Source organism: Panthera uncia, chromosome X (genome assembly GCF_023721935.1).
Source record: "Panthera uncia isolate 11264 chromosome X, Puncia_PCG_1.0, whole genome shotgun sequence".
In the NCBI taxonomy this organism is placed as follows: Eukaryota; Metazoa; Chordata; class Mammalia; order Carnivora; family Felidae; genus Panthera; species Panthera uncia.
In genome coordinates, this window is record NC_064817.1 from 50339328 (window position 1) to 50362910 (window position 23583).

Sequence of the window (23583 nt, forward strand, 5' to 3'; positions counted from 1 at the left end):
GGTTATTGTAAATAATGCTCTAGAAAAAAAAATAAGAGTGCATGTGTCCCTTTGAATTAATATTTTGGTAATTCTTTGGGTAAATACCTACCAGTGCAATTGCTGGATCATAGGATAGTTGTATTTTTACTTTTTGAGGAACCTCCATACTGTTTCCCAGAGGAGCTGCACCAGTTTGCATTCCACCAACATTGCAAGAGGGTTCCACTTCTTCTACATCCTCACCAACACCTGTTGTTTCCTGTGTTGTTGATTTTACCATTCTCACAGATGTAAAGTGATAGTCCATTGTAGTTTTGAAATGCATTTTCCTAATGATCAGTGATGTTGAACATCTTTTCATGTGTCTGTTGCCCATCTTGATGTCTTCTTTGGAAAAATATCTGTTCATGTCTTCTGCACATTTTTAAATTGGATTTTTTCAGTGTTGAGATTTTTGTGGGAGTGTTAAGTTTTATAAGTTCTTTAAATATTTGGGATACCAACCCTTTATCAGATATGTCATTTGCAAATATCTTCCCCCATTCCATTTGCCTTTTAGTTTTATTAAATGCTTCCTTCACTATGGAGAAGGTTTTCACTTTGATGAAATCTCAATAGTTTATTTTTTCTTTTGTTTTCCTAGCCTCAGTAGACATATCCAAAAAAAGTTGCTATAGCTGATGTCAAAGAGGTTACTGCCTGTGTTATCCTCTAGCATTTTGAAGGTTTCCTGTTTCACATTTTTTGAAAGACAATGAAATGGCCTTTTATCCATTTTGAATTTATTTTTGTGTATAGTGTAAAAAAGGTGTTCCAGTTTCATTTTTATGCATGTGGCTATCCAGGTTCCCCAACATCATTTGTTGAATAGATTGTCTTTTTCCCATTGAATATTATTTCCTGCCTTTTGAAGGTTAACTGCCCATATAATTGTGGGTTCATTCCTGGGATTTTCATTCTGTTCCATTGATGTATGTGTCTATTTTTTTGTGTCAGTACCGTACCGTGCTGATCACTAAAGCTTTGCAATATAACTTGAAGTCTGGAATTTTGATGCCTGCAGATTTGTTTTTCTCTTTTCAAGATTGCTTTGTCTATTTAAGGTATTTGATGTGAGTGGGTGGTTCCATACAAATTTTAGGAGTTTTCTATCTGTGTGAAAAATGCTGGTGTTATTTAATAGGGATTGCATTAAATGTGTAGATTTCTTTGGATATTGTGTAGATATTTTGGCAGTATTTGTTCTTCCATGAGCGTGGAATGTCTTTCCATTTCCTTGTTTGATCCTCAGTTTCTTTCATTAGCACTTTATACTTTTCTTAGCACAGATCTTTCACTTTTTTGGTCAGGTTTATTCCTAGATATCTTGTTATTTTTGGTGTGGTTGTAAATGGGATTTATTTTTAAATTTCAATTTCTGCTGCTTCAGTATCGGTGTACAGAAATGCAACAGATTCCTGTACTTTGATTTTGTACCCTGAAACTTTACTGAGTTCATGTATCAATTCTAGCAGTTTTTGGGTGGAGTCTTTCAGGTTTTCTATGTAGAATACCATGTCATCTGCAAATAATGGAAGTTTTATTTCTCCCTTACTGATTTTGGATGTCTTTTATTTCTTTTTGTTGTCTGATTACTATCTCTAGGACTTCAAGTACTTTGTTAAATAACAGTGGTAAGAGTGGATATCCCTGTTTTATCCATAGCTGTAGAGAAAAAAAAACTCTCAGTTTTTCCTCATTGAGGATGATTTTTACTGCATGTTTTTCATATATGGCCTTTATTATGTTGTGGTATGTTCACTCTGAACCTACCTTGTTTAGTGTTTTTATCATGAATTAATGTTGTACTTTAGCAAATATTTTCTGCATCTACTGAAATGATCATAAAATTTTTATCTTTTCTCTTATTGTGATTTGCACATATTGAACAACAATTGCAACTCAGGAATAAATCCCATTTGATTGTGGTGAATTATTTTTTTAACGTATTGGTGGATTTGGTTTGCTAGTATTTTATTGAGAATTTTTGCATCTGTGTTCATAAGGGATATTGGCCTGTAGTTCTCTTTTTAGTGGAGTCTTTATCTGGTTCTGGTATCAGAGTACTGCCGGCTTCAAATAATGAAGTTGTAAGTTTTCCTTTCTTTTCTACTTTTGGGATAGTTTGGGAAGGTAAGGTATAAACTTTAAATGTTTGTTAGAAATCTCCTGTGAAGGCATGTTGCCTGGACCTCTGTTTTTTGGAATTTTTTGGATGACTGACTCATTGTCTTTTCTGGTTATTGGTCTGTTCGGGTTGTCTATTTCCTCCTGTTTCGTTTTTGGTAGTTTATGTTTCTAGGACTTTATTCATTTCTTTTAGGTTGTCTAATTTGTTGGCACACAGTTTTTCTTTTTTTAATTTTTTTATAATATATGAGATTTATTGTCAAAATGGTTTCCATACAACACCCAGTGCTCATCCCAAAAGATACCCTTTCAATACTCTCAACCACCCTTCCCTCCCTCCCACCCCCCATCAACCCTCAGTTTGTTCTCAGTTTTTAAGAGTCTCTTATGCTTTGGCTCTCTCCCACTCTAACCTCTTTTTTTTTTTTTTCCTTCCCCTCCCCCATGGGTTTCTGTTAAGTTTCTCAGGATCCACATAAGAGTGAAACTATATGGTATCTGTCTTTCTCTGTATGGCTTATTTCACTTAGCATCACACTCTCCAGTTCCATCCAGTTGCTACAAAAGGCCATATTTCATTCTTTCTCATTGCCACGTAGTACTCCATTGTGTATATATACCACAATTTCTTTATCCATTCATCAGTTGATGGACATTTAGGCTCTTTCCATAATTTGGCTATTGTTGAGAGTGCTGCTATAAACATTGGGGTACAAGTGCCCCTAAGCATCAGTACTCCTGTATCCCTTGGGTAAATTCCTAGCAGTGCTATTGCTGGGTCATAGGGTAGGTCTATTTTTAATTTTCTGAGGAACCTCCACACTGCTTTCCAGAGTGGCTGCACCAATTTGCATTCCCACCAACAGTGCAAGAGGGTTCCCATTTCTCCACATCCTCGCCAACATCTATAGTCTCCTGATTTGATCATTTTGGCCACTCTGACTGGCGTGAGGTGATATCTGAGTGTGGTTTTGATTTGTATTTCCCTGATGAGGAGCGACGTTGAGCATCTTTTCATGTGCCTGTTGTCCATCTGGATGTCTTCTTTAGAGAAGTGTCTATTCATGTTTTCTGCCCATTTCTTCACTGGATGATTTGTTTTTCAGGTGTGGAGTTTGGTGAGCTCTTTATAGATTTTGGATACTAGCCCTTTGTCCGATGTGTCATTTGCAAATATCTTTTCCCATTCCGTTGGTTGCCTTTTAGTTTTGTCGGTTGTTTCCTTTGCTGTGCAGAAGCTTTTTATCTTCATGAGGTCCCAATAGTTCACTTTTGCTTTTAATTTCCTTGCCTTTGGGGATGTGTCAAGTAAGAAATTGCTGTAGCTGAGGTCAGAGAGTTCTTTTCCTGCTGTCTCCTCTAAGGTTTTGATGGTTTCCTGTCTCACATTCAGGTCCTTTATCCATTTTGAGTTTATTTTTGTGAATGGTGTAAGAAAGTGGTCTAGTTTCATCCTTCTGCATGTTGTTGTCCAGTTCTCCCAGCACCATTTGTTAAAGAGACTGTCTTTTTTTCCATTGGATGTTCTATCCTGCTGTGTCAAATTTTAGTGGGCCATACGTTTGTGGGTCTAGTTCTGGGGTTTCTCTTCTATTCCATTGGTCTATGTGTCTGTTTTTGTGCCAATACCATGCTGTCTTGATGATGACAGCATTGTAGTAGAGGCTAAAGTCTGGGATTGTGATGCCTCCTGCTTTGGTCGTCTTCAAAATTACTTTGGCTATTCGGGGCCTTTTGTGGTTCCATATGAATTTTAGGATTGCTTGTTCTAGCTTCAAGAAGAATGCTGGTGCAATTTTGATTGCGATTGCATTGAATGTGTAGATAGCTTTGGGTAGTATTGACATTTTAACAGTATTTATTCTTCCAATCCATGAGCAGGGAATTTTTTTTCCATTTCTTTATATCTTCTTCAATTTCCTTCATAAGCTTTCTATAGTCTTCAGCATACAGATCTTTTACATCTTTGGTTAGATTTATTCCTAGGTATTTTATGCTTCTTGGTGCAATTGTGAATGGGATCAGTTTCTTTATTTGTCTTTCTGTTGCTTCATTATTTGTGTATAAGAATTCAACTGATTTCTGTACATTGGTTTTGTATCCTGCGACTTTGCTGAATTCATGTATCAGTTCTAGCAGACTTCTGGTGGAGTCTATCGGATTTTCCATGTATAATATCATGTCATCTGCAAAAAGTGAAAGCTTAACTTCATCTTTGACAATTTGGATGCCTTTGATTTCCTTTTGTTGTCTGATTGCTGATGCTAGCACTTCCAGCACTATGTTAAACAACAGCGGTGAGAGTGGACATCCCTGTCGTGTTCCTGATCTCAGGGAAAAAGCTCTCAAATTTTCCTCATTGAGGATGATGTTAGCTGTGGGCTTTTCATAAATGGCTTTTGTGATGTTTAAGTATGTTCCTTCTGTCCCGACTTTCTCGAGGGTTTTTATTAAGAAAGGGTGGTGGATTTTGTCAAATGCTTTTTCTGGATCGATTGACAGGATCATATGGTTCTTATCTTTTCTTTTATTAATGTGATTTATCATGTTGATTGATTTGCGAATGTTGAACCAGCTCTGCAGCCCAGGAATGAATCCCACTTGATCATGGTGAATAATTCTTTATATGCTTTTGAATTAGATTTGCTAGTATTTTATTGAGAATTTTTGCATCCATATTCATCAGGGATATTGGCCTGTAGTTCTCTTTTTTTTACTGGGTCTCTGTCTGGTTTAGGAATCAAAGTAATACTGGCTTCATAGAATGAGTCAGGAAGTTTTCCTTCCCTTTCTATTTTTTGGAATAGCTTGAGAAGGATAGGTATTATCTCTGCTTTAAACGTGACACACAGTTTTTCTTAGTATTCTTTTATGATTGTATTTCCATGTTTGTCAGGTATTTCTCCTCTCTCATCTGTGATTTCATTTATTTGTGTTCTCTCTCTCTCTCTCTCTCTCTTTCTCTCTTTTGATATGTCTGGCTAGAGGTTTATCAATTTTTTTTCAAAGAAATCAGCTCCTTATTTCATTTATCAGTTTTATTATTATTTTTTAGTTTCTGTATCATTTATTTCTGCTCTAATATTTGGTATTTTCTTCCTTCTGCTGACTTTAGACTTCATTTGTTGTTCTTTTTCTAGCTCCTTTGGGTGAAAACTTAGGTTGTTTATTTGAGATTTCTTGTGCTTATTGAGGTAAGCCTATATTGTTATATACTTCCGTCTTAGGACCACTTTTGCTGCGTTCCAAAGGGTTTGGACTGTTGTGTTTTCATTTACATTTTTCCATGTATTTTTTTAAATACATGGAAAATTTATTTTTTAATTTCATGGTTAACCCTTTCATTGTTTACTAAGATGTTGTTTAAACATGATGTATTTGTATTGTTTTCAGATGTTTTCTTGTGATTGACTTCTAGTTTCATAACTTTGTGGTCAGAAAAGGTGCATGGCATGACTTTAATCTTTTTTTTATTTGTTGAAGCCTGATTTGTGACTTAATGTGTGATGTATTCTGGAGAATTTTCCATGTGCACTTGAAAAGAATGTGCATTCTGCTGCTTTAAGATGGAATTATCTGAATATAACTGTTAAGTCCATCTAGTTTAGGGTGTTATTTAAAGCCAGTGTTTCCTTGTTGATCTATTCTATAGATGATCTGTTGATTGATGTCAGTGGTGTGTTAAAATCCTCTGCTGTTATTATATTATTATTAATGAGTTCCTTTATGTTTGGTATTGTTTTATATATTTGAGTAGTACCACGTTGGGTGCACAAATATCTATAATTGTTAGATTTCTTTTTGTATTGTCCCCTTTATCATATACTGTCCTTTTTCTCTTGTTTTAGTATTTGCTTTATTTTTTATTTATTGTTATTTTTAACTTATGTATATTTTTAAGTTTAGTTCTTTATTTTGAGAGACAGAGAGCTCATTAGTGGGAGGAGGGCAGAGATAGAGGGTAAAAGAATCCCTAACAGACTATGTACTCTCAGTGCTGAGCCTGATGCAAGACTCAGTTTCATGAACTGAGAGATCATGACCTGAGCAAAAATCAAGAGTCAGACACTTAAATGACTGAGCCACCCAGGCACACCCAATCATTGTTTTAAAGTTTAGTTTGTCTTATTTAAGTATTCTTAGTTCAGCTTTCTTTTGACATTCATTTGCATGATAAATGTTTCTTCATCCCCTCATTTTCATTCTGTAGGTGCCTTTAGGACTAAAGTAAGTCTCTTGTAGGCAGCTTATAGATAGGTCTTGTTTTATTGTTATTATTATTATTATTATTTATGACACCCTATGTTTTGATTAAAGTGGTTAGTTCATTTACATTCAAAGTAATTATTGAGAGATATGTATTTATTGTCATTGTATTTTTTGTTGTGTCATTCTTTGTGGAAATTTTTTTCTGATCTTTTGTTGTCTTTGTTACTTTTGGTCTCCTTTGCACTAAAAAAATCCCCTTTAATATTTTTTGCAGGTCTCCTGTTCACAGAACTTGGCATTTCAGTATTCTATTTGTTGCTCACCCCCTGCAGTTGTGTCTGAGTCACTTTTACTTTCATTGCAGATGTCTGCATTGACTCTGCCTTTTGTGGTCTGTGCTTGTTCTCTGTGGTGTTAGTGGGACCCAGGCTAGCCAACTCTGAGGGGGTGTGCTTGTTGGAGAACATGGGAGTGAGGCAGCAGTGCTTCAATAATTGTGCTGGGCCACTAGTCCTATGCTGGCTCCCCAAAAGTGATGCAATGGCTAGGTCTGTTCGCTGGGGTGGCCAAAAGTGCAAGACTGGATGTGGTGCACAGTGATGGTGGGGCATATCTTGGGTCTACTCACAATGGTAGCTGGGGCCATGTGACTGGGGGCTGCACAGTGGCTGGTCATGGTCTTCTTTTGTCACTCTTTACTCTCTTATATTGCTTTTCTTTTTCTTTATAAAATTTACCACTACTTGGCGTATCATATATTTCCTGGTTTACTTGTTTGTTTTCTGTTTCCCACTCTGGGATATAAGTCTCACAAAAGGAAGAAATTTTGTTTTGCATGTTCACTGCTATATTCCCCGGTGCCTAGAACAGTGCCATAAAGAGTCATAGACAGTATTTTTAATGAATTAATTAAATAAATCAACATTTCACAAATGACATTGAAGCCTAGAATAACGAAATCAATTGCCTTGTTAGACAAGAAATCAATTGCTGCTTAGACAAGATCCAAATCCATCTCTGTATGTCTCCAAAAATGATACTGTTAAGTATCACACTTTTCTTTTTTTTTCATTCCTTTGATGACCACTTATGAAGTATTTCCAGACCTTCTCTGAATGTTGTAACATAGAGAAAATTTTAGGCATGACCCTTGGCTTATTTAAATTTTAGTATAGATAGTGTCAGAACACATGTATGGACACACCAGTGGACACACATACATACATACATATGTACATACAAGGTGGATTATTAATTTAGCTTTAAGCCTTATGGTTTAGACAGCATCTACTGAACAATATGGAAAGACTTCCCAGAGGAAATAATATGAAAACCATTTATAGAACTCTGCTCCGAATCTTTAGGCTGTACCCTGCAAGGAAAACATTATAAATTTCTTTTTTTAGTTGAGGTAACTAAAGTCTAGAGACACCAAGGGACTTTCCCTCATAACACAGCTATTAAGTGTAAGAAAGGAGATTTTCAATTCATGTTGGTCTATTTCCAAAGTCTGTGTTCTTCTTCTCCACTCCCTAGGGCTACACTTGAACTGAGCCAAGAATGATGAGGTGGTTGAAAAGAAAAGGAGGGATAAATGCAGTTATGTTAATCTAGAGAGTTGACCTTTTCCTTATCTTTAAACCCAGTGCTTCCTGAGATGATAATATACATATGGTAAGAGCTCACAGACTATGGTGATAAGCAGAGAAAACAACCTATAACTTTTGAAGCCCAGTATTCAGAAGTTATTGTGACTCTGTGCCTACTTATACTTCCAAAGCCTACCATCGTAGAAAAAAACAGTTGAAAAGACAGATGGAATAATTCATTAGTGTACAAACATTAGTTAAGACCCTTCTCTATGCATGTGCACCTTGGGCTTGACTGAACTGGAGGGAAGCAGTGGTGCAAACAAGAAGTCGACACAAGTCCTGCCTGAGAACACAAGTACACTCAAACACATAAACCCATAAATACCACATATAAACAGAGATGCACAGAAACACACAGATGTACCCACATATATGAAATGGCCATAGACATAAAATATTAGCATATTTACACAAAAGACACAAAATATACATGCAGAAGTATATAGCATACAGACACACAAAATAGTCACATAGACACATAAATATACACAACCACACACATACACACAAAAAACATTGAAACAGACACCTCCAACCAATTAGAACATCAGACAACACATACATATAAACATATGAACATTCATGTAAACACACATATATGAATATATAAATATTAACAAAAGATACATTAAAAGGTAGGCATATTTGGTTAAAAGCAAACTAGCAATATCTCACATACTAAGGAACAGGGGAAAAACAGAATCTAATTTGCATAATGGAAATAGTGACGTGTTAACAAATCCCATGAACTTCAGTGATCTAAGAAGGCTCCCCAGAGAAGCTGGATCATGGGCTGGGATGTGAGATTTAATTAGCATTTGCTAGGCAAAGAGAAGGGGAAAGGAATTCCAGGTAAGAAGTAAGGAGAGAAAGAGAACAAAAGACTGGAGTCAACAAAGGTAAGAAGAATGCTGGTAAAGAGGGAGAAAATTAGACTTTAGCTTGCTGTATGTATATATATATATAAAGGTAAGGACAGGAAAACCTTGAGAAGATTGTGACGGGTCTTGAAAACTAAGCCAAGATGCCTCAACTTAACCTTATAAGCTTCTATGGTAGCTATAGAAGGTTTTAGAGTGTGGCCGGCACTTGCTGCCACTGCTGTTCAAGGAGGTATTTCAGGGCCAAATCTGTTGGCAGAAAACCAATGGAATAAGGTGGGAAAATGGGAGGTGGGGTGATGGGAGACTATTAGGCTATTGACAGCATAATAATGTAAAAAACATTGGAATGGGAATGGGGAGGCCTGTATTTATCACCTTCTCTGGGCCTCAGTGTTCCAATATGTATCCTAACAATGTCATATTCACCCATGGATTTTGAAGCTACATTCTGGGGACCCCCAGAAGTCCTGTAAAAGTGTCACTATAGGGAGAATTGGGGGGTTTATGTGACTATTTCAACCAATGTGTACTGGAGGCAAATCAAATCTGAAGAACTAATTGTGCATATTTCATCCCAAATCAATGCTCAGTAACATCATGTTGATAGTTTGAAATCAGCCATGGTAGAAAATTTACATCACAAAAATCAGCAAATGCCATAAGCAAGGGCTTCTTTTTCTTTTTTCTTCAGAGAGCTTGTTTTTAAACATTTACCCATATACTACCAGTTTCAATTCTCTAAACCCACATTAACCACTACAATTCTGATTTTATCTGCTAGATCTATTGGGGTTCTAACATGTCTTTTGTCTGAAAGAGGTCTATAACTTAAATAGTTTGAAAACCACAGACATGGTTTGTCATTAAAAGCCCTGCTAGGTCTGGCTTTACAAGGTTTGGGTACAAAAGCCCACATATGAGACTAGACACAGAGTAGGTACTGAACAAATGCTTATTATGTACCTTCAATATTTCTGATACTGTACCAGGTCCCGGGAATATAAAACCAAACAGACATAGAGCTTAGTCTCTAATGGGAAGAGATAGATATTAAACAAACAACTAAAAATATGGAAAATAAAAGTAAAATATATAATATAGCTTAGCTATGAAGTCTCAGCAAAATAAATGCCAAATCTTGCTTTCACCACCAAAATTATTTATGAATTTATTAGAAGAATGGGAAAACAAGAAATATGCATGAGTGTGTATGTGCAGGATTGGGGTGAATGGAATAAAGGGAGCAAAATGGGAGCTAGAATCTCATCTTTTATAAAAGATGAAAGGAGGGGTAGCAATATAAGGATGTTATTTAGAATTATGAAGTGAAAATCTCCCCCAAAATCAGTTAAAATGTTTGAAAATAATTGTCTCTGAAGAAGGGGAAATGCTTTAACAGCCATCATAAAACTATTTGATAATTTTGATTACATGCATGTTTAACTAGAAAATAAGAGTACTAGATATAATGTGAGAAGTGGTGATGAGTACCATGCTGTTAAAATTAAGTGTCATGGGGCAGAGAGTGTGGTAGGCAGAATACTGGACCCCCCCCAAATGTCCATTAATTCCAAGAATCTGTACATATATGCTAGAATACTTGGCAAGAGAGACTTATATTTATAGGTAGAGTTAAGGTTGTTAATCGGCTTCCTTCAACATCAAGATTATTTTGGATTATCCAGGTAGTGTCAATGCAATCACTAGGGTCTTTGAAAGTGGAAGAGGGAGGCAGAAGAGTCAGAGTTAGAGGAAAATGTTATTATGGAAAAAAATCATAAAAGGTATAACAGTGCTGACTTTGAAGATAGAGGAAGGAAAGCATTTGCCAAAGAATGTGGGTGGCCTCTAAAACCTGAGAAGGAAATAGGTTACCCCCTAGAGTCTCCAGGAAAAAATGGTGCCCTGTTGACATCTTGATTTTAGCTCAATAATATCCGTGGCAGAATTTTGTCCTCTAGAACTGTGAGATAGTAAATTTGTGTTGTTTTCTGTGACTGAGTTTTTGGTAATTTGTTATGGCAGTAATATAAAACTAATAGATTAATAAGGTGGCATGTATGAGAAAGTGACATTTGAACAAAGATTTGATACAGTGAGGGAACAGGCTTGGCAGATATCTGGGGAAAAATAATTCCAAGTTTGGAAGACTGTAAATGGAAAGGTCCTAAGGAGAAAACAAGCCTGGTTTGTGCAAGTAGGTGTGGTTAGAGCAGAGTGAGTGAAGGGGAAAATTTGTAGAGAATGTGTGAGAAAGGGGATGATTGAAGAGGAACATATCATGCAGGGTCTTTTAGGTCTTTTAAAGGAGCTTTGTTTCTGTTCTGGGATAAGGAATGATTGGAGGGATCTGAACATGGGAATGACATGGCCTGATTTGTGTTTTAAAAGGAGTTCCCTGGCTTCTCTATGGTAGACTCTAGAGAGGCAAAGGTAAAAACAGTGACACCAGTCTGGATGATTATACAGAAAATGAGTAAATGTAGGATGGTGGCAGAGAAATCAGAATAGAAGTAGATGCCAGAGACTGGAGAAAGAAGAGTGGCTAGGATTTGGCTGTGTCAGAGTGAATCATGGTTAAATGGAAAACACAGACACTGCTTATGTGGTAGATCTGGATGACCTAGGCAACAACGGAATTCTGTTATTTTTAACAGAAGATAGTTTGAGACTAGTCACGTGAAAATAGAGTGATGCAACTCTTGCACTGAGATGTCTTCCTAAAGAAATATGGCAGGACTGGAGCTCAGAAGAGAAGTCATGGCTAGAGGGAGATCTTTGACAATCCTTTAGAGATGGTGAAGCCACAGGAGTTTGTCATACCCTTGAGAAGAGGAGAGTAGAAAAAGGAGCAGAGACCCATGAATGGTAAACCAGTTCAAGTACATCCAACTCCCTCGTTTGCCACCAATTCCAGACCCATACTTAGAATCACAGAAAGTCAGAGCCTAGAGACCCTGTGAGATCACCATGGGTCCTATTTTGCCTCAACTGCACAGATGGGAAAAATTGAAGCCTAGAAAGCAAATGGAATTTGTTCAACGCTACACAGTAAAAATCAGTGTCAGAGGTTGGATTAGAACTCAGACTGCTTTTAACTACCTCACACTGCCACTCTGGCTGCTACATCCCCTAATTCTGAAGGTTTTGCTAAATAACTCCCAGTAATGCATTTGGGAGAGGTCTCTTCTATACTGTTCAGAGCAGAGTTACTTTGTCCTTATTGTGTTCCAGTTTCTCTCTCTAAAGTATAAAGCTAATAGGATTGATCAATCTCCTGGAACAACCAAGAATGCACTTAAAAATTAAGACTGGATCCATTGGTTACATGCATGTACACATAATGGGAAACAAAAAAAAAAATGAAACAAGCGTATGCCACCAGCTCCTTTTTGACTGAACATTAGAACCTAAAATTTTTTGAGCTCTGCTTCTTAAGGTGACAGAAAAAAAGGAAGCAAAACAGTTGTGGTGAATGTGAGTGCATGGATGTGATATATACACACTGCCCACATTTCATGAATTTCCCACTCTCACCCACTCTACCCACTGACTTGGAGAGTTAAGCAAGCGACACTGATATCCCAATGCCTAGGAAGATCACTGACAGGCTGTGCCTGCCAGTCTTTCCCCTAGACCACTTCTGAATGGACTTTCATTTTAATTCCAATCTATTTCACCACTAACTTTTTGTCAGGCTTGTGTTAGGTTTCTTACAGGGATTGTGTCCCTTATTTAACCCTTACAACTTATACACTTTGTAGCCAGAATTCATGTTTTGGCTACCATTATCCAATATTGTGTCTTACAGTATGAGTTTCATCTCTGTAATTCTGGGCCCAGCGAAGGGCCTGGTATATACCAGGTGCTTAGTGTCTGTTACGTTTAACCAAACTGAATGTGAAAGATGGTATAGCTAGTACCTTAAAGTATTATAAAACCATAGAGGAATGAAGGATTAAATCCCCCAAAGAGTTGGGAAAGGGTTTGAGGTGGTATTTGAAATGGATTTTGAAGACTTGCTTGGTCTTAGAGGAAAATAAATAAATAAAGTGAAGTTCAGGGTGAAGCAGGACCACTTTTGAGTGGATGGATGACTTTCTCTTCAGCACCTCCACCCTTGACTAATATGTTAGACTTCAGCACCCAGACTTGAGCAGCTGTTTTGCCTCAAGAAAAGATTTGACCTAGGGCATACCCAAAGCTGTGTAATTGCATACCATGAAATAAAATTTATACTATATTAAATATAAGGTTACATTACTTGACACATATAATCTGAGAGATTTCAAGAAGGTGTCTGGGTCCATATTGGTAGGTAGAAACAAATAAGCCAGCATTAAAACTTCTTTTTAAAAAAGGCAAATTTATAGAATAATGATTAGCTGTTTCCTAGGGCTGGAAGACAGGGGATACTGAGGAGTGACTGCTAATAGGTACAAAGTTTCTTTTGGATATTATTAACAGAATCTAAAATCAATTATGATAATGGCTGTGCTACTCTGTGAATACACTAAAAACCATTGAATTGTACACTGTAAATAGGTTAACTTGATGACTTGCAAAATTTATCAATATAATAAAGAATTCCATAAAAATAATGGGATAAATATATACTGTATGTTCAGATACAAAAGATGTCTACAACATATTCTTACTTGAAGAAAGAAAATTTAAAAGAATATGTAATGAATTTATTTAAATAATAGGTTAAAGTATACAATATTATAGGATAATATAGGACAATTATGTGCAGAGAAAATGACAAACTGTAATCTATGGAGTGGATTTATAGGGGACTTTCACTTTCTACAAAAGAGGAGGATTGAATTTTAATCTTAGACCTGCTATTTACTAAGGCATAGAAACTTATGTAAGTTACATCATCTCTCTAAGCTCAGTTTTCTCATATGTAACAGAAACCTAAAAATTGTACATATTTCATAAGACTGACTTGAAGATAAAATGGAATGTGTGTGTGTAAATGCTCAATAAATATCATTTATTCTGCTTTGTAGAGTTCTAATTTTTAATAATTTTCATGCATTCTTTATGGTTTATACCTAAAAACCTACATTTAGATAATGGTTTGACAACTGTCAGAGTGGCAAGCAAAGTCAGCAGGAATTGTCCAAAACTTTCCTATGGGGAGCAGAAAATTGTAACCTGAAAAAGATCTCTCTGGATGGGAAAAGACTCAAATCTCTGATCTTAAAGATTATTGAAAACTAATTATATATATATACACACACACACACACACACACACACATATTAACCAAACTCTGTCAGTTATCACTCTATAGATGAAACAGAGGCTCTGAAATTAAGTAACTTGCTCAGGGTCACACATAGTAGAACCAGAAATCTTACCCTGTTCTGTGTGATTCCAAGTTTGTGCTTTTTCATATTGTGCAACACTGTCAAGACCAATTCAAGTAAAGAGTGAGACTTTCCCTGGTACATCCCCTTTGTCCCTTACACAGCTATTACCTTTCACACCCAGACTGTTTCTTTGCTTTAGGGACTAGAAAGCAGAAGTGGAACCCTTCATGTTCTGTTCTGGGATATTTCCGGACTGACTCAAGAGTAGCTATGTGTCCTGCTAGGTCATGGGCTTTCACTGACCACAGAGGTTGAGAACCCTTGAGCAAACTAAATTCTTCTATCTTGTTGGTCTGGGAGCAAAGCAGAAGTGGCAAAAGCTGACAAGGCCTAGCTGAAGCAGGAATGTTGAAATCGACACAATAACATGCCATTATGAACATAATCAATATAAATGTTCTAAACTTAATTCTGCTCCTTATGCTTATACATTTTACTAATGTATCCCTAATTTTAGAAGTACTAAGTACTCTTTCCTTCCCTTTTCTCCCTTCTTTTAGGTGTTTCATTGTGTGCTCTCCTTTTTATCCTTATAGTCAAATATCTCCGTAAATTTCTTTGTGGCTCACAGCTGGATTGTTACAAGCTTTTCCTCATGGACCTAGCTATATTAAATTTAGCTTTAAATTTCCACCGAACACTCCATGTTGGCCATCTTTTCTTAGTTCTCAAAACTCCACCAACTCCTCCTCTGAACTTAAATATCCCAGATAGTCTTATGGAAGACAAGTAGAAGTGGATAAAACAAATATAACTTCCTTCTAATTTATTATCTGCTAGAATGTGAGCTGCATGAGGGAGGGATTTCATGTATTATGTTTGCTGATATGTTTCAATGCTTGAAAACTATTGAGGGCTAAATAAATATTTGTTGAAGGAATGAATTAATTAATAGATGAACACTTTAAGATATGATATTTTATCATCTTCCTTTCTAGTGATCAAATAGGAAATTAAACATGCCCTTAAAGCTTAGAAGTCATATATCCTAAATAAGAATACAATGTTTCTAAAAAATCCAATTTGTAAAGCTACTTAAGCTACTTACTGCTAGAGTTTGTTCTTTTCTTCATGTACTCATTCATTAAGTTGTTGAGTGCCTACTATGTGTCTTAACCTGAACTGGTGCCAGAGTGCAAAAATGAGTACAAAATATTCTTGCTTTCAGAAAACCCAAAATCCAGAGTGAGGCATAGATACAAAACGAATTAGACTTCTAGGATGCATACAATAAGTGTCATGTTATACATACCAAATAATCCAGACGTGGAAAGGGTGGGGAAAGTGAAACATAGCTTCACTTAGCAAGGATGCCTCCTTCTCTTAATAGTCCTTCTCCAAGCCTTTTCTATAATATATAATATATATATATATATTTCTATAATATATATAATATAATATAATATAATATAAATATATATATATATTTATATAATATATAATTCCAGTTCCATTAACCCTGATTCACAGGTCATGATCTCATTACCTTGAGCAGTTTCTGAGAGCCTTTATTAAGTTTTCTTCCTAGTGGCTATTCTAGTAAGCCATGATAATCAACCCCATGACTGGGAAGTTGGGAAATTAAAGGATTCTCAGAGGGTGTGCTGACAGAGATGGAAAAATGCTGTTGGTGACCTAATAGTATAATCATCTCTCCACTTCCCTAGACTATGGAGCAACTAGGATGATGTAGCAATAGGGCAAATTTGGGAATGAGAGAGAAGGTAAGAGAAACAACCAAAACAGAATTAAAAGGAGTCACCAGAATTCTTAAAGTTTCAGAAGTCACTACCACTTGTACTTCTTTGATTGTTTTGATCACTTTCACCTAGATGAAGAGTGGTGATATTAAATTTATTACTGTGTTACTTTGTAAAACTGCTCCTTGCTGGCACTATTTAAGATAAGTCAGGAAGACAAAGATCTATAGACCCAGCTACCTATGGGAAAAGTAGCTTAATGGAACTGCACTGGTGCTGTATCATATGAAGGGATACAAAGTGTTAAACAGTAAATGCTGCTTTGTTTCCAACATACACAGACCATATAACAACTCAAACACAGCTGTTGCCCATCTCCACTTTGGAAGCCATTGCAAGGAAGTATCTCAGAGTCTTGTAGTGAATGCTACTTCTTTTTGTCTGTCTCCCTTTAATTCTTATGGTCTCTAAGTGAGAGTTATACATTAATGAAAATGTAAAAAAAACAAGAAATAAAAAAAGCACTTTCAAAAGTGCTTTATTTTTCCAAAGGCCTGATAGTTGGTACTCAGAAGAAATGTATACTCCTCATATTATTTTGGGCCACATATATTCATATTGCTGGTTAGAAGGTGCTTCAAAAGTTGGTTTTGTTCCAATTACTTCAGGGTAAGTTCTCAACTTTATGGATTTAGAAAGTCACTATTATCACATCTGATGAATGGTGTAAAATCAATCAAATATGTAAAGCAGTATTTCTCAGTATTGCTTAAATTTTAGAATCATCTAGTGGAATGTTTAAAGTCTCAATGCCCAGATAGTACTTCAAACAAATTAAATTGGAGTCTTTAGAAGTATTCCCAGACATCAGTGCTTTGTAAACTCCCCAGTGGATTCCAATATGCAGCCAAGTTTGAGAACCACTGCATTAGAGTAATCATTGTGTAAACCCAAGTGTCATTTAAATTACTGTGACGACAGATATAATTAGAAAGATTTACAGGAATTACAACTTCTTTCTTTCTCCTTTTTGGTATAAACATACATAAGAAATACTATCCTGGGAAATCAAACTAACTGCTACTCTTAATGGGCATGTGATTAAAGTGTATAGTCAGTGGCTCCCAGGTATGGGAAGAATTCTTATGATTTGAGAAAGTGCATAAATAGATTAAAGGGAATGGGAGATCTTGGAATTAGATAACAGAAGCCAAATACCCTCCCATCCCATGAGGCTCTAGCATTGCTATTATTTAACACTCTCCTGTATGTAAAGGGACACAACCACATTAATCAATTCTTTGGTAAATTTCCTACTCTATTATTTCCTTCTGTGATTTATTTCTTTAATGGAAACCAATGCTACTTAAAATTTTATTTTAAGAAATTCATTTCCTAGTCAACTTTGTTGGTATCTATATCTATCTATGTCTATATCTATATCTATATCATCTATATCTATATCATAATATATGCAATAACTGTGCTCATTATGCCAAGATAAAATTAGAATAGGAATCTTTTGGGCTCCTATTGTATTCAGATTAAGCTCTCACTTTTACAGATCATCACCACAGTGTGGGATATATATATATATATATATATATATATATAAAGAAATAAATGAGTATGTGGAATTTAAGAAACAAAATGGATGACGGTGGGGAATAAGCTTAGTAATTCCCTGTGCTTGCACCAATGGGTTAACAAGCAGTGAAGAAATATAAAGTAACAGGATGAATGCATCCATGATTAGTTAAACAAGATTAGGTAAACAGGGCAAAGGTCCCCAGTATAGGACAAAAGTATAGGAATAGGAAATCTCAGGATGGAAGCATCCAAAATTAGGTAAACAAGATTAGGTATTCAGGGCAGAAATGCTTCCCAATTTAGTACAATAGCAGAAAGCTGCTTTCACAGGAAGGAAGGACCAAAATAAGTAAACAGGGCTATAGACTGCAGCAGGGCAAAGTTGCCCAAAGCTGAGCTAATTAGCAAAAGAAAGGTGCCTTCTTGACCCTGAGGTAGCATGCTCTGTCTTGTCCCCTAGGCTAGCTAAGATAAACAGGCATGTCGCCTCATGCCTGCCATAAACAACCATCTGCCCAGCACCAGGACTTTGTTTTTGTATTGACCCAAACCCCTAACACCGCATATCTTCAAAGCCCCCTTTCCCTGATACACATGAGTTAATGTTCACGGTGGTACTATTGTCTCTTTGTGCATGTCCATCACACTTGTAAGCCCTCTGATCCTAATAAAAATGGAGCAAGAACCCTTACTCAGGACTCTTTTCTCCTCCAGGAAATTAGTCTCTCTTGCATTTCAAGCCTGTGTCCACTGTCTTGATGGACAAAAGAGAACTCCAGATCCAGAGTCTATGACAGATGAACACATGGGAAGGGGGAGAAAAAAACAAGAAGAGAAGGAAACAAACCACAAGAGACTCTTAAAGATAGAGAACAAACTGAGGACTGATGGAGGGAAGTGGATGGGAGATGGGCTACATGGATGATGGGAGGACACTTGTGATGAGCATTGGGGGTTGTATGTAAGTGATGAATCACTAAATTCTACTCTGAAACCAATATTGCATTGTATGTTAACTAACTAAAATTTAAATAGATTTTTAAAAAGAAATATATGAATACTGGGAGGCAGACAAAAGGAAATAGTTACTAGCATTTCAATCAGAAAAAAAAAAAAAGTAGACTTTTTTTCCAGTCTATGGATGGGTTCCACAATGAAACAGGATAGGTTCAGTCTCTCCATAAAAGGTGGAATATCCTTTAGCTTTATTTCAAGTGCTCTCCCAGGTATATTTCTCTGCTGTAAGTGAAATGATCCAGATTGAGTATCCTCTTTAGGAATTTCACTGGGTGTAGAGACAGTTCATTGTCCTAAGATCTTGTGGTTTTGTTCAAGCACCATGAAACCACTCCCTCTAATCAACAGAGAGCTTGTTCGATTCTTTATATATTTAGTCACTCAACAAACACATACTGAGAGGCTATTATTTTCCAGGTTCTGGGAATATAGGGAGAAATAAAAGATAAAATCCCTGCTCTTGAAATTTATAGACTAGTTAGGAGGAATGAACAAAAATACATAAACAAAGTCTCTTTTCCACTTTTACTCTTTGCATTTAACACAATTACATAGTTTTGTGATTAATATGACTCCCCTAATAGACTAAGGGGAGGGCAGGGACCCTTTCTTGATGACCTCTAACTTCCAGTTCTTGGCAAAGAGTAAGCAGTCAATAAATATTTGTTAAATGAAAGGACTCATAACAATAGAAAATCAGGGTGTTGTTTATCACCTTTTCAATTGATGGGTTTCACTACTTTTATTCCACTCTATCTTTGTCAAAGCACAATAGTTAAATAGCAAAGATTTATCTTTGCCTAAAGACCTTGTGTCTTGAAAAGGCACTTGAGAAATGGGAACTGAGATTTTCCTCCATTGTTCTAAACTCAGATCTACTAGTTCTGATTGCTGAAGGATAATGCCCTGAGCACAGGCAAAATAAAATGAGCTAGGACATTTTACTGAAAACTTTTCATTGTATGACCTGAAGATTTTCATATTTTCAAATTGCTGGGTCAACTGTTAGTAGCTTCTAAATCTTCATGAAGCAAGCAAGTTAATACCAAAATATATTTCATTATACATTTCATAATACACGATGTTTCTACTTTGAGGGAAATTTGCCACCCTCTGCATAGTAAACATTTGTTATAATAAAGGATTTTAAGCTTTTTCAGGCATTTTCCCTTGAAGGAGTGTCCATAAAAGCAGTTCGACACTTGCCTGGCCTGGTAAAGAGACCATGACTTCCCTGAAAGGGAAGAAGAAAAGCAAATCCCACATTCTTAGAATTTACTTAGTGATATGATATGAGGAAATTTTTTACAGATTACTTTGAGGTGGTCATACCACTCAGCACAGTCATTTCCTTTCTTCTATAGGCTGTGCAAAGCAATGCAATGATAGGATTAGAAAAAAAAAAATCTTACCAAAACAGAAAAGCCCAAGTTCAATATTCACTTGGTAAACATTAAGACCTCTTGATTCATTTGGTCTTTTGTTTGAGGCTAATAGCTAAGTATATTGACTATTTTATTACCTATTTAGGGTGATCTGTGGACTTTGGGAAAATATTTGCTAGACTTATAAATGTTTGATTCTTAAAACTAGCAGAACTACAGCCAGATTATTTATACAGCACACCAATTTAATCTCATCACACACCTCAGATATTCTCAGTTGCTTCTTATTGCTTATCACTTTAAAATATAAACTTTTGGGGAACCTGGGTGGCTCAGTCTATTAAGTGTCTAACTCTTGGTTTCAGCTCAGGTCATGATCTAGTGGTTTCATGAGTTCAAGCCCTGCATTAGGCTCTGAGCTGGCAGCCTGGAGACTGCTTGGGATTCCTTCTCTCCTTCTATGCCCCTTCCCCACTCTGTCTTTGTGTCTCTCAAAATAAATAAACTTAAAATATATATATATATATATATATATATATATATATATATATATATATATAATATAATATAAACTCTTGAACTATGGACTTGGAAATACTGCCTTACTTTGCCTTTCTTACTCATTTCGTTGTTCTTATTTGTAGTCCCTGCTCCAACTATGTCATCTGCACCTCTAATACTCCATTTTTTATTTTTTTAACAGTCTTTAACTGTTTTCAGCAATCTTTAACAGTAGCTTGAAGTCTACTTATCTGGTAAACATAGAAGTACCTATAAATCTAACTTATTTTTGTTCATGCTGCTTTGTGATACATATGATTCTGTGATGTTCTTACCTTGCATAGAGCCACATAATGAGAAGGCACTCAGTCCGGATTTTTTTGGTATCATAAAAAATGCTTCAAACACAAATTCATATATATACATATTTTACACAATATTTTACATCTACATGCACACATGTCTAGAAGTTTTATTGCTTCTTATTATAGGGCCCAGTCTACCTTAAAGAAGAGGATAGTGGGAAATACATGCTAAGTTCCATTACAAATTTTAAAGATTGTGCAGTGGCGCCTGAGGGGGTCAGTCAGTAACTCAGTTGGTTAGGTGTCTGACTCTTGATTTCGGCTCAGGTCATGATCTCAATGGTTCATGAGTTCAATCCCCATGTAGGGCTCTGTGCTCACTATGTGGATCCTGCTTTGGCTCTTCTGTTCCACCCCACTTTCTGGTCCTCTCCTGCTCTCTTTCTCCTTTGCTCTCTCTTTCTCAAAAATAAATAAATGTTAAAAAAAATTAAAGATTGTACAAACCATTATATTTAAATTAAATGAAAATGCTCTAAGATATACTGACTGAAAAAGTGACAAAATTGTTTTTTTTTAATGACTTCATTTGAGAGGCTACGAAAGCACACATAGAACTATAAAATTGAAGAAGCACAAAATAAGTAGCTATAGAAGGGGAATATAAATGATGGGAGTAAAATAGTAAAAAATTGGTACTAACATATCTTTTTAAAATTTTAGCTTGAAGTTTTCATATTCATGTTGTAAACCTAAAATGTTTTAGATGCTCCATTTACCAAATAGATGATCTAAATTCTAAGAGTGGTAGTGCCCATTTAATGGACAAATATGAATGTTGTTGCAAAAAAAGTTTATATAAAAACTTTTTCAGGTTGATAAACATCATAATGTTTCTGAAACATAATTAATTTGAAAAGAATTGCATGTATGTCAGAGTGTACTTGAAGCAACCAGAAAGATCTTGGAGAAGGGAGATATGAGAAATGATTGACTGTGTATGTGTCATTTCTCTTTCTAATAATCCACTTGTTATGGGATTTCCTAATGTTTTAGGGAAGAATTTACCTAGATTATGACTCTTGATGATTTTGCACAAGGCTTTAGGTTGGATTTAAGGCATTGAGTAAAGAGAAAACTTTGACTGGCCACTGGTATATAAAAATGACATTTTTAATGTTTATTTTTGCGAGAGAGTGAGTGTGTGTGAATGGAGGAGCGTCAGAGAGAGAGGGATATAGAGAATCTGAAGCAGGATCCGCACTGTCAGCAAAAAGCCTGACATGGGGCTTGAACTCATGAACCGTGAGATCATGACCTGAGCCAAATTCAGATGATCAGGTGCCCCTATAAAAAGAACATTTTATGTTGAAAATTAAATTTCACAAGAATTACAAATTGTATAAATAATAAAACTAGCTTTGATTATAGATTAATTATTAAAAATTGTAAAATAAATATGCCTGAAAAATCTAGGAAAAACTTTAGTCCCATATTTTCAATATTAACAGAAAATCCTGATTTTTAAAATCAGATATGTTTCAGAAAAACCTGGAATGATATAAGTCATTTTTTGTAAGTAGAATCAAGCTACATGGATTTGCAAATTATTTAGCTAAATGCCAAACTTTGTGCTGTTTAACACAAATTCTTTTTCTAAAATATCAAAAAGGTATTAGAAGAATGCTTAGAGGTTTTTTTTAATAAAACTTTTTAATTCCCTCTAGCTTTGATGTATTCCCTATCAAAGAATAGAATTTTGATGTGTTCTGTGTGGTCTTTAATTGAATCCTAGATATTAAATCTTGCTTAGGTATCAGGAAGTAACAATTTAACCTATCAGCACAGAGCCCAGTGTGAGTCTGGAACTCATGAGCTGTGAGATCACAACCTGAGCCAAAATCAATAGTTGGATGCTTAACCAACTTAGCCAACCAGACATCCAAGAGACTATGCTTTTTATACATAATGTGGAAGAAGAGGGGGTCCAAGAGAAAGTATAATTCACATCTTATACTTCTAAATGCATCATAGCACAGGATTTGGGTTATTCTCTCACTCTTCTGAGCACATTCTCCAAATTGGCTATTGGAAGGGTATCTCAACCATGAATAATGTACTTTAATCTCCAGTCTTAAAAGCTTCTTTAGTATATACACTATTTCAATTTATTGCTTCTACAGCAGAAGAAAGGTCTTTCATGTGAAAAACAAAATTAAAAAAAAAAGATCATTCATGTAGTCACATCAATATCCATTGATTTTGGAATAGTGCTAAACACTAGAACATAGATCTCTGCTTCCCATAAAATCTAAGGCAGACTGTGGAGGACTAGGCCCAGTAAGCAGCAAAGAAGCCCTTTCCAAGAAAGAACTTATTTGAATGCTATATGCAAACCCAAACTTATTATAGTATATCACTTTTGGGTTTTTTTTTCCATAATTTTTTCTTAAAATCAGAGACATCATAATATATTGTCTGAAGTTTACATAATATTTTTCAGGACTCTTTCATATATATTTGTCTCATTTGATATTTACAATACCTTATAAAGCAAGAAAAACAATTGTTATTATCCTCAGTCTACATAAAAGTAAACTCAGATTCAAAGAGGTTAAGTGACTTTCCCAGTCATCTAGGTAGTAAGAGAGAGGTAGGGATAAGACTAAGACATAAGTTTACTGATCCTGTTGCAAATATGCTTTCATACTTTTTCTTTCCCATCAGCTTCAAGTGGACTTATCTCTCCTTATTCATTTTTAAATTAAATTTAGAGTCTAGAAAGCACTAGTATTTTATCAGCCT

General features: G+C 35.7%; 2 long non-coding RNA genes across 3 annotated transcripts in view; one reads left to right on the forward strand and one right to left on the reverse strand.

Annotated features, from left to right (window-relative positions):
• The window catches only part of LOC125932196 (uncharacterized), an 89198-nt gene that overhangs the window by 39797 nt on the left and 25818 nt on the right, over positions 1 to 23583 (forward strand). Inside the window, exon 6 of one of the 2 annotated variants that reach the window (XR_007460552.1) lies at positions 18285 to 18531. The exons of the other annotated variant lie outside the window; for it this stretch is intronic. This is a non-coding gene — a long non-coding RNA (uncharacterized LOC125932196). The remainder of the gene's footprint in view (positions 1 to 18284; positions 18532 to 23583) is intronic. 2 annotated transcript variants of the gene reach the window in all.
• The window catches only part of LOC125932197 (uncharacterized), a 100115-nt gene continuing 78858 nt past the window's right edge, over positions 2327 to 23583 (reverse strand). The window contains exon 2 of the long non-coding RNA XR_007460553.1: positions 2327 to 2667. This is a non-coding gene — a long non-coding RNA (uncharacterized LOC125932197). The remainder of the gene's footprint in view (positions 2668 to 23583) is intronic.